This window comes from Coturnix japonica, chromosome 6 (assembly GCF_054131305.1).
Source record: "Coturnix japonica strain WE chromosome 6, WE-NBRP24, whole genome shotgun sequence".
NCBI lineage: Eukaryota > Metazoa > Chordata > Aves > Galliformes > Phasianidae > Coturnix > Coturnix japonica.
Window position 1 is genome coordinate 1,528,303 of NC_140668.1, and position 10,690 is coordinate 1,538,992.

The window sequence follows — 10,690 nt, forward strand, 5'->3', positions numbered from 1 at the left end:
GGAAGCACAGCTCAGCCCAATACTGGATGAACTTTCCAGTCATGTCTTCATGCCAAAGCGGTGCAGATAGCACAGGGAGTGCAAAGACTGTAACTGAACTGCCAGCCTCACCTGGCTGTGGTGCTGAGCATGCTGGGCTGCCTGGCCCTGCTCTCAGCAGCACTGTGTCCTCCCTCCCAGCCCCCACAATTCCACTGATACAGTTATGTCTGTTACAGAGATTCACACTGCGTGGAATGTGCCATGGCCAATAGCAACTGAAGGCTTCAGAGCCAAATAAGTGAGAGGAGGCCGTGCTGGAGCTCATCTCTTCCATGGAGCTCATAACAGCAGCACAGCAGTAACCCTGGTGGCAGCAGCACCAGGATGTTGTTGGAGCAGCACTCCTGGCTCCCGTCCTGCTCCCTCCAAGAGCTGCAGGCAGACGTACAGCACTGCTGTCCTATTCCAGGTTTATTTAAAAACACAGCTGAGAGCCGCTGGCACAAACAGAGGAGCCTGACTATGTTCATACAATATCTTAAATAGAAGGCAAATACAAAAGGAAAGGATAAAATATTTACAGTAACAATGGCAGACACGACATGGGCACAGTCCCACCCAGAGGCAGCAGAAAACCACTCAATACCCTGCTGAAGCTCAGAGTCACCACGGCGTCCTCCAGCAGGGCCAGGGCTGCACTGTGCCCACAGCAGGGCTGGGATGGCTGCACTCTGAACTGAGACAAGCGAAGCGCACACGTGTTGGCTTCCAGAAATCATCAGCACAGCATCGCGCTCTGCCAGCAAACAGCACTGGAAGTCCAGAAAAAGGGAAAGGGGGGAATAACGCAGCTGCGGCGTGCAGCTCCCGCTTCTCACACTGCTGCTGCATCACTGCTGATAAGTGGAAGGCAGGAGGCACCCCCCATCCTTGGTGGCACATTTGGTCCAAAACACCAGAATAATTCTGCTCCCTCCCACCCCCACGTTGTCATTAAGTTGCCTTAAAGGATTCAAGTCAAAAACAAAAGCAGACACCAAAAAAACTCAAGAGCTGGCAGAACTCCATGGTAGACATAGGGACTGCCCAAGAAATGGGAGCACCGAAGAAGCTTCCAGCTGCACCCAACGCTGAGCATGGCCAAGGGAGGAGGAAGGAAGGAGCTTGAGGTTGAAGCCTTCGCAGCGTCACTGAATCAATTGCCAGGCACTGCAGCACACAGATGGACGTCCTTCTGGGCTGTCACAGAACTGCTTTGTCCTCTTGCTGAAAGGAGCCAACCAGGATCAGGGCATGGATGCACAGGACCTCAACTCTGACCAGCAGGAAAACTCAGGACAATGGAATGTAGTCTGCCAATCTTTTACCAGTTCAGCTGTGCTTTAAGACTCATTATTGTGAAGCCTTTAAAAAATATTTATTTATATATATATATATATATACTATAAGACTACTCAGTTATACTGTCAATCATCTCAGAAAGTTCAAGATGGAGTTCATCCACATCCTTCTCCAGCTCCAAGTCATATTGTCCTTCCATTTCCTCTAAGAATTCTGAGATGAACTTTTCAAGGTCATCTTCTACAGCCTTGGTGAGCAGGCTGACCTCCGGCAGGGCTGGAGCAGCAGTCTGGAAAGAAGGAAGACAAAGTCAATGATTGCTCAGCAGATCCTTCCTCTGCAGCACTTCTCCTTCAGCACTGCTGAGCCTTAACCCAACATGGGGGCCAAGGGGCTCCTTAAGGACGTTAACAGTAAGCCTGAACAGGGCAGCACTGACACTTCCTCCCCTCCTTACCAAAGCTGCTATTTTAGCCTTTTTAGCTGGAGGCTCCTCTTCTTCAGTGCTTCTCCGAGGATTCACAGCTGCCACAGCAGAGGGAGAGATCTCATCAGCCTTCCGCTTCCTTGCTCGCTTCATGGGGCTGCTGGCTTTGCCATCCCAAGGCTTCTCACACACATTGCCCTTGGCTACAGGAAGAAGAGAGAGCTGGTACAATTGTGCCTTGAGAGGAGTCCAGGTTGTCCTGTCATTCCCACAGCTCTTCTCCACAGTTAAATACATCCGGCCAGCAAAATTACATTGCTCTTTCCACAAATCTCAGCAATATCTTCCACAGTAAGTGCTGCATACCAACAGTCCGACCAAAGGAACAAAGAAACTGCACAGCTACACCATATTATAACCCAGACAAGGGAAACAGCCATACAGCAGGAGAAAGCAAGACATGGTCCCTCTAGAGAAAGGAAAAAGCAGGAGCTACAGACAAGAGTGTGCAACCAGACGCTGTGCAAGCCACAACAGACCCACAAAATACATCCAGGGGTATATCACACAGGTAAGTCTGCAGCTCGGTGCCACTGTCTGTCCCTCGTTCTCAAGCTGAAGTCTGGCTGGAAGGAACACAAGTGAACTAAGAAAATAAGCATTTCCCTTTCTAACACTAAGCAAAGGCACGCACCCACCATGAGCACTCAGGTCCCTTTACTTCCGAGGACCACCTCACACTCAACACTCATTCATAGTTCTCTGCTCCTGAGGTTGGGCTGATGGTTTCCCTGGCAATGCTGTTGCCCACCGTGCTGAGATTTCACTTAGGCCTTTGCAAGCTGATAAGCTGACCATGAAGGGTGGATTCAGGACTGCTAAGCTCTGCACTTTTACCTTTGACTGTTTCTTTAGCAGCAGCCGGCACAGCAGCCACTTCCTTCTTCAGCTTCTTTGGTTGTCGCAGCTGCAGCTTCTCCTTTATTGCCCCCTCAAGGCTCTTTGCTTGAGCTCTAGAATCTGGTGTACTCTGATCCCAGGGCTAAAAAGAAATAAAGTAAGTGCAAAATCAGAACAAACACCAGGGGGAGTGTATGAAGGAAATCACATTGGAGATATTGCAAAAACGGCTGCACCTGGAACAGTACATTCCTGTCACTTGGGTCACTGACCCTTTCATAAATGCCTGCATATAACAAGATCCATGCTTTGCTGTGAAAACACTGTTTCAAACGTGTGCAATTAACAAAGCAAGCTCGTTTAAATCAGCACAGTACTGGAGTTGTTACCTACCACATTCTATTTGAGCAACAGAAAGTCATTCCTGTTCCCCTACACAGCATCCACCCACAGTCTGATTTCCCTGAGCACGAAGCCGTCGTGGCCTTTTTGTATCCAGTGCCCCCCACGTTAACCTCACAAGTTGTACCTGGTGCCAGCAGGGTTACTGCCTCACTGCCAGATACAATCAGATCAATTCTGAGTTTGAGGTGTGCAAAGCTGACTGGGAAAGCCATTGAAAGTACCAGGATTGTGAAACATGGCTGCAGCTCTTCACCAAAGGCAGGAAGGTAGGAATGCACTCATGATGGTGGCACATGGTGAGCAGTGAGACATGAGAACATGTGAAGAAATTGTGTCAATGTGTCCATCTTCAGAAGGGACTCACCTCTGCGGGTGCAGAGACAGCTTTGGGAGCAGCCCTACTCCATTCCACAGTCTTTTTCTCTTCTCTTCCAGGTGCTTTAAAACAAGGAAAAAGAAAATCACTTGGTCAACAGCAAGCATAGAAAGAAACTTGAGTGCCAGTGTTTCCTCCATGCGCTTATTTCCTCACATTCAATAACAAAGCACAGACAGAGGCGGCATCACGCAGTCCATGCAGTATCCAAGCTCTTCCCTCCTTCACATGCTGTCTCATCACAAAGCCTTTCACCTCCCCAATGAATAATTCACCCCCCTGACCTTTCTGACAGAGGTTGGCCCCCATGTTGAGGAGTCAATCCATGCTTTTCAAATACATTTACATATCTAACTAAACAACACTCGCCAAAGATGAAGGCAACCTTGGCATCAACACACAGAACATGCCACACCAAAAACATGGCAGAAAAAAAAAAATGTACAAGAGAAACTGAACTACAAAACCTCACAGCGAATGAATTTTCCAGAATGAAGCAGGCAGACACCACGGATTCAATGGAAAAACACATGGATGGACATCCTGGCACTTCCTGCCTTTGCATGTTGTAAGAAACAGCCCAGGCAATTCTAAGCAAACTCCATTTGCTTGACAGGGGAAGCACTTCGGCAGAGCAGACAGTGAAGCTCCTCCTTACCTGCTGGCTTTGCGACCTGCTGCATCCGCAGGGCTTTCTCCTGCTTGATTTCTTCCAAAGTTTTAATATGAATTTCTTCCAATCTCTTGATTTTACGCCGTGGCTCTTCCAGTTTCACGTTACCCGGCCCAGGTGGAAGGAAAATTCTCTTGTTCTTGCATTTACCCTCAGCTCTCTTGTCAGTAAGAAGCTCTTCTACTTTTTGCTTCTCTTCCTCCAGTCCTTTGTGTTTCCTTTCAGCCAGGGCTTCCGAGTAGGTTTTAATGTGAAGTGCAGGACAAGGCCTCACCCTGGAGCTGGGATCCTCCACCTTACAGCACCCTTCTGCCTGGGGGGCAGCTGGGGTTTCTCCTCGCTGATTCGCTCTTTCAAGACGGATCTCTTCCAGAGTCTTGACATGGATCTCCCCTGCTGGCTTGGCACCGTTCTCTGCCATCATCAAGAAAGGAGAAGCATAATGATTAAATGAGAGTCCAACGAGAGCTTAAGTTTCCAGATTTGTCATAATATTACAGAATATACGTGTTCCCAACAACAACGCTCCTGAGAAAGAATAAGCAGAAAGCCTAGAGAATCTGTGCAGCAAACACCAATGACCATTTATCTCTCCTTGGTGCTCTGTCAATCTTGATCTTCTTCCCCAGCCTTTCTGCGAGGCTGTGTTTCAGCGGAAGGCCACTGACATCAGCTACAGAGAGAAAACAACAACATTCCTAAGATAATTCCTTTGGAGAAATATTTTTACAAGTCAACCACAAACTTTGGTTTCTCCAAGTGTATGTTCTCAAATTCACCTTCCAGCTGCTACACTTGTGTGCCACTTGGAGTCATCACAGACCCACGACACACTTTCCTCCCTCCTGCTTCAGCAGTGCCCTCCCATTTACGTGGAGGCAGCCAAACAGCAGCTCACAAGCAGCCCTTACCTACAGAGGATTCCTGTTTTCCAGGTTTATCAGCAATATTCAGTCGAATCACAGGCACCTCCCCTAAAACAAAGAAAAACAAACTGCTTATTTGACAGAAACCAACAGAATTACTGACCTGTGAGCTCATTTCCCACCCAAAACAAAGACACCACTTTGACAGCCCTGACAGAAAATAATATTGCAACTGTAATGCACTCAGGGTAAGTCCCAATTGTAATTTATCCATTCCACTTAGGAGCCACCAAATGCAAACAAAGGTACTCATCATTACCCTGCTTTGCAGACAGCGTCACAGTTCTGACCAGTGTCCGCACATTCTCCTTCTTAGGCACAGGAACAGTCTGAGATTGGAGCAGATGAGCAGGAGCTCCTGAAGGCCCTTCTGATCCAAGTGAACAAACAGACAGTGTTTACAACAAGAAAAAGAAAAGCCACTGCCAACAACATAAACAAACCTGACAGAACCGTCACAAAGACCAAAGCGCATTTGTTACTCACTACTGTCCAATGTGCAACAACCACTGCACAGCTCTATTCCCCAACACAGTGCCAGCTATCTGAGTATTATCAGAAGGATAACAAAGTAGGGCATATGAACTCACCACTTTGTTGTTTGGTTTTATCCTTTTGTTTCTTCAGTCTGATTTCTTCAAGTGTTTTTATTCCAAAATTCAGACTGTTATCTGGGAACACAGAGCAGTGAATGAGACTGAAGGACAGAGGCACACGCTGAGAACCACAGCTCTGCAAACTGCCTCCTGCTCAGAAGCATGCAGAACAAACCCTGTCAGCTCTCCCCACAGCTAAGAGCACCATGGACCTGATGTCTGTCTGCTGCCCTCCTTTCATCCTTCTGGATATTAAAAGTAGGCTTTATCCCTTACTTTATCCCATCCATATGACATTAGATTCCTCTATCAGCAAATGTGGCTTTCACCACTGGTTGAAAAGATGCACATACAGGCACTTAAACTCCATGCTGTGGCCTCATCTTGCTCTAATGCTGTAAACAAAGGAGTTTACCTTCCTAATCTGAAAGGCACATGAAGTTACGAGGTAGGAACAAGATCATGGAAATAGCCGAGTCCATTCAGCAACCCTATGTTCTGTTGTGTTTGTACAATAAATTGCTTTGGAGTTAATTGGCAAGTGCTTCTGATTAATCCTGGAATACCTTGTTTGGTATCAGCATTAGATTTCCTGATGGAAATGATCCGCAATCCATGATGGTTTTCTTCAGCTGGTTGCTGGACTGGTGTTTTTATTTCTTCTCCCGTCTTAGAAAGCTGGTCTGTACAAGGAAAGAAAAAATCAGTCTCTTCAGTTATGCGGTAGGAATTCAATCAGATTTCTCACATTTATGTAGCTCATACAATGACACTTCAGCCCACAGTTTATATTCTTACGTACAAATGGAAGTGACTACAGATGGGTTCTTTATTTAAACAGCTACACTTACCTGGTAAACCCATAGAAGCAGCCTAAGTGAATAGAGTACCTAGTAGAGAACCAGGAAATCAACCACACTCACCATCACATTTGTCACTATGTGCAGAATTGATGACAACGGGAGGATGTGTCGGGCTTGGGACATTCTCTGAGCTTTCCACTTCCATCACTTCCAATGACTGTGGAAAGGGATCGGAGTGCACAGAAAGCTTGCTCTGCTGCACTGTTATCTGAGCTGCCCTCGGATCGTCACCTGCAGACTCTGGTGGACTCGGCAGCGTAGCTACAGGAAGAAAAGGATCAATTTAAAACTTTGATCCTAACCTTACAACCACTGCACAAAGATGGCAGGCAAGGCTGAAAACCCACACAGATAAATGCTGAGTCTCCAGTTGCCCAACCAACTGGCTACTGGGTGAACAAAGAAACCCCCCCCTATACAACATTCACCCAGTAAAAGCTTAAATTCAGGAAAACAACCTGCAAGGCAAAGGCCACAGGAGCAAAAAGAAGCTGAGCATGCAAGAAAAAACTGAAATATCAGAAGCACACAAAGTTGAGCTGTGCTCCTATCTATCATCTTCCCAGCTTTCTTCTCTTCATTCAATCAGTCTCTCAGGAGCAGTTGTTTCAAAACATTGCCCTCCTCAACACTGGTCAAACTCTAGTAACATCACCCTGACTCAGCACGGAGCCCCTGGGCTGCACGGCTGCAAGCCCTCCAATGGAGCCCCTCCTTCAACACCACGAGTGACAGCAGTGAGTAACCCCAACACATTTGTCTGACCACTGCAGGTCTTCAAGCTCACCCACCTGGACAACCTCAGCAAAGACAGCGATCTTCCAAGCCTTGCAGTTCACTTCTCCTGTAGGCTGAACCAACACTGAATCCGTCAATTAAGAATAACGGGGTAGGAAGAATTTTCCTCCTCACTTTGCCTATGTCAAATTCTGTAAGTTGGAATTTCTGGTCTTCAAGGTTTCTTCACCTATGAAGAAAACACTAAAACCTTCCCCTGTCTTTGTTACCTGTACAGCAAAAGCATGACAGTGCGTATCGATACACAAATCCACAAACATGTGCCTGAATACTGTAACTCAGCACTGCATGGAGCTGCAGCACGTTCTGCTCAGCCACAACAAGGGTTTGGTTTGGTTTTTTTTTCTTTTCTGATGTAAAAATCAAATATTTTCGTATTTTAGGTTTGTTTTGTTGGTTTTTTCTTTTTTAAGGTATCAAATGCAGTAAAACCTACAACCAGGACAGACAGAAGATCAAATTCAAGTGATTCGTAACTCTTTCATTAAAATGCTGCACTTTTCTGTGCTAAGCATTTCCTACAGTCAGTAAGGAAAGGCTGGAACCTTTTACTCACACAAACACTAGTGAATTTTCCAAAAAATATTTTTCTTTTTCATGGAATTTTCCCAAATCTAAACTAAAGAGAGGAGTCGGGTTCTCAAGTTAGTTGCTGGACTGACTGCATGACAAAGGGAACAAAAACAGCAGTTAAGGACAAAGTTTCCTTCCCTCCTATAATACTGATAGAAATGCTGCCTTTTTACCTTTAGTACCTTCACAACAGATTCCTCTCTGGCAGATTCCTACGATCCTAAAGACCTCAATGCTGCTCAGCACAGACACCGGGCACCAACTGCCACTGGACTCTGCACCGTGGAACACGCACACAGCTCAGCACTTCTGTTCTCACAATTGGAAGGGTTCTAGAATCTAGAACCGCCCCATCAGATACTTGTGACCTCCCTGACTCCAGCCCTGGTGCACGCAGGCACCACCTGCCCAATACCCAACATCTCCCCCGTCTTTATCATCTGCAGCCCCTGTAAAGGTTCCCCCGCGTACTCCCTGTTACTCCAAAGGTGATTCGCACATTTAAGGCTATTCCGCAAATGAATCAAACATTAAACATATGCGAAAAACAATTAAGCTGTCATAATAACATGCCAAAGTGATGCAGCTGTAGTGCCTACAATCCTGAAAGCACACAACAGCAATCTGCCTAACAATTGTGAAATGCTGTATGGCAACACTTAGTCAACTTGTAGAGAACAGTGCACTCAAGTTCAAGATAACAGCACAATACACAATGGAGTTACAACTTTTCCAAGTTCAAGGTAACACTATTGTACAGAATCTTCGTGGCAATCCAGTTCTGTCCAGTGTGCATTATAATGTCACACTCCATAACCAAATAAGAAGACAAAAACATATTGGCTGTGCAGAATCGTTCTGAATGTCCACCGCTGGGGGATTATCCAGGAACAAGGTCTCCCCCCGCTCACGAACTATCAGTCCGGCATGAAGGCTGGAATCCCAGTTCAGACCTTCAGGCACATTTGGAGCAACGCAGTCTCATGTGCCGTTACCAGCAGCCGCTGCCCAGTGCTGACGTCAAATCACTGGCTGCTCTGGAGACATTAACCAAGGAGACATTGACCAAAACCGGTGCTGAGATGTTCGGATCCTCACGGTGCGCAGGATGGCTCGTCGTTTGGTGCCGGCTTAACCCAACGTGCCTGCAGCCAGCAGGGCCCACTTGGGGTCCCGACACAGGCGTATCCCCTGCCCATGACGAGGAGCGGCATAGGGTCTGGGAGCCATGGCCCTGCGTCAGGTCTGATCAGGACCTGACCTATTGGTGTCCATTCTGTCAGCTGATGGTCTCCCATCCGATTCTCTCACGCAGGAGGAGAGCGTGTGGGCACAGCTCAGGCCCCTGCAGCCCTCCCCCCTCTTTAAGCGCACGAAGACGCCCCTTCAAGGTCTGATGTGCACACTCCATAGTAGCCAGGCAGGTGCTGTTGCTGGGAATGCTGAAGATATGCTTAATGCCCCAAGCTGTGCACCAGCGTCCAAAACATGCACTTCTATATGCTGGGTCATTGTCAGTCTTTAACTCGTGAGGTACACCCATGACAGCGATGGCCATGCACAACGCTTTTATGTAATGCATGGCGGTCTGTCCAGATTGTGCCACAGCCCAGAGAAAACCACTGCATGTGTCAGTTGTGACATGCAAGTGACGGAAACACCCAAACTCTGGGAAGTCTGTGACATCCATCTGCCAAACCTCATTTGGTCTCAAACCTCTGGGGTTCACCCCTGCAGGAAACAGGTTAGCCATAACTCCCGCTCCTCCTTGGCCGATTCAGTTAACTTTCTAAGAGCACCAAGGGCAGGTAGCAGCTTCTGCGCCTCTTCGTCCCCTGCAAAAGCTAACAGAGCTCCATGCTGGCTTTCTCTAATGCTGACCGACTGACACAGTGAGAAGCTTCATCAGCCAGACCTCTCTGCATTATCCACTTAATAAGCAGGGAGGCTTATTAAGTCCAGAAAAAGGGAAAGGGGGGAATAACGCAGCTGCGGCGTGCAGCTCCCGCTTCTCACACTGCTGCTGCATCACTGCTGATAACTGGAAGGCAGGGAGCACCCCCATCCTTAGTGGCACATTTGGTCCAAAACACCAGAATAATTCTGCTCCCTCCCACCCCCACACTGTCATTAAGTTGCCTTAAAGGATTCAAGTCAAAAACAAAAGCATACACCAAAAAAACTCAAGAGCTGGCAGAACTCCTAGCTAGATATAGGGACTGCCCAAGAAATGGGAGCACCGAAGAAGCTTCCAGCTGCACCCAACGCTGAGCATGGCCAAGGGAGGAGGAAGGAAGGAGCTTGAGGTTGAAGCCTTCAGAGCGTCACTGGATCAGGAGATCAATTGCCAGGCACTGCAGCACACAGATGGACGTCCTTCTGGGCTGTCACAGAACTGCTTTGTCCTCTTGCTGCTGTAAGGAGCCAACCAGGAGCAGGGAATGGATGCACAGGACCTCAACTCTGACGAGCAGGAAAACTCAGGACAATGGAATGTAGTCTGCCAATCTTTTACCAGTTCAGCTGTGCTTTAAGACTCATTGTGAAGCCTTTTAAAATATTTATTTTTATATATATATACTACAAGACTACTCAGATATACTATCAATCATCTCAGAAAGTTCAAGATGGAGTTCATCCACGTCCTTCTCCAGCTCCAAGTCATATTGTCCTTCCATTTCCTCTAAGAATTCCGAGATGAACTTTTCGATGTCATCTTCTTCTACAGCCTTGGTGAGCAGGCTGACCTCTGGCAGGGCTGGACCAGCAGTCTGGAAAGAAGGAAGACAAAGTCTGTGATTGCTCAGGAGATCCTTCCTCTGCAGCGCTT

The 10,690-nt window shown here is 47.3% G+C and overlaps 1 long non-coding RNA gene across 1 annotated transcript; it reads right to left on the bottom strand.

The window, feature by feature from the left end:
• Positions 1-6,276: 6,276 nt before the first annotated feature.
• On the bottom strand, positions 6,277-6,750 carry LOC146760203 (uncharacterized). Its single transcript, XR_014947320.1, has 2 exons — positions 6,550-6,750; positions 6,277-6,309 (listed from the first exon to the last, which is right to left on the bottom strand). It is a non-coding gene; the product is annotated as an uncharacterized LOC146760203 (long non-coding RNA).
• Between the last annotated feature and the right edge of the window lie 3,940 nt (positions 6,751-10,690).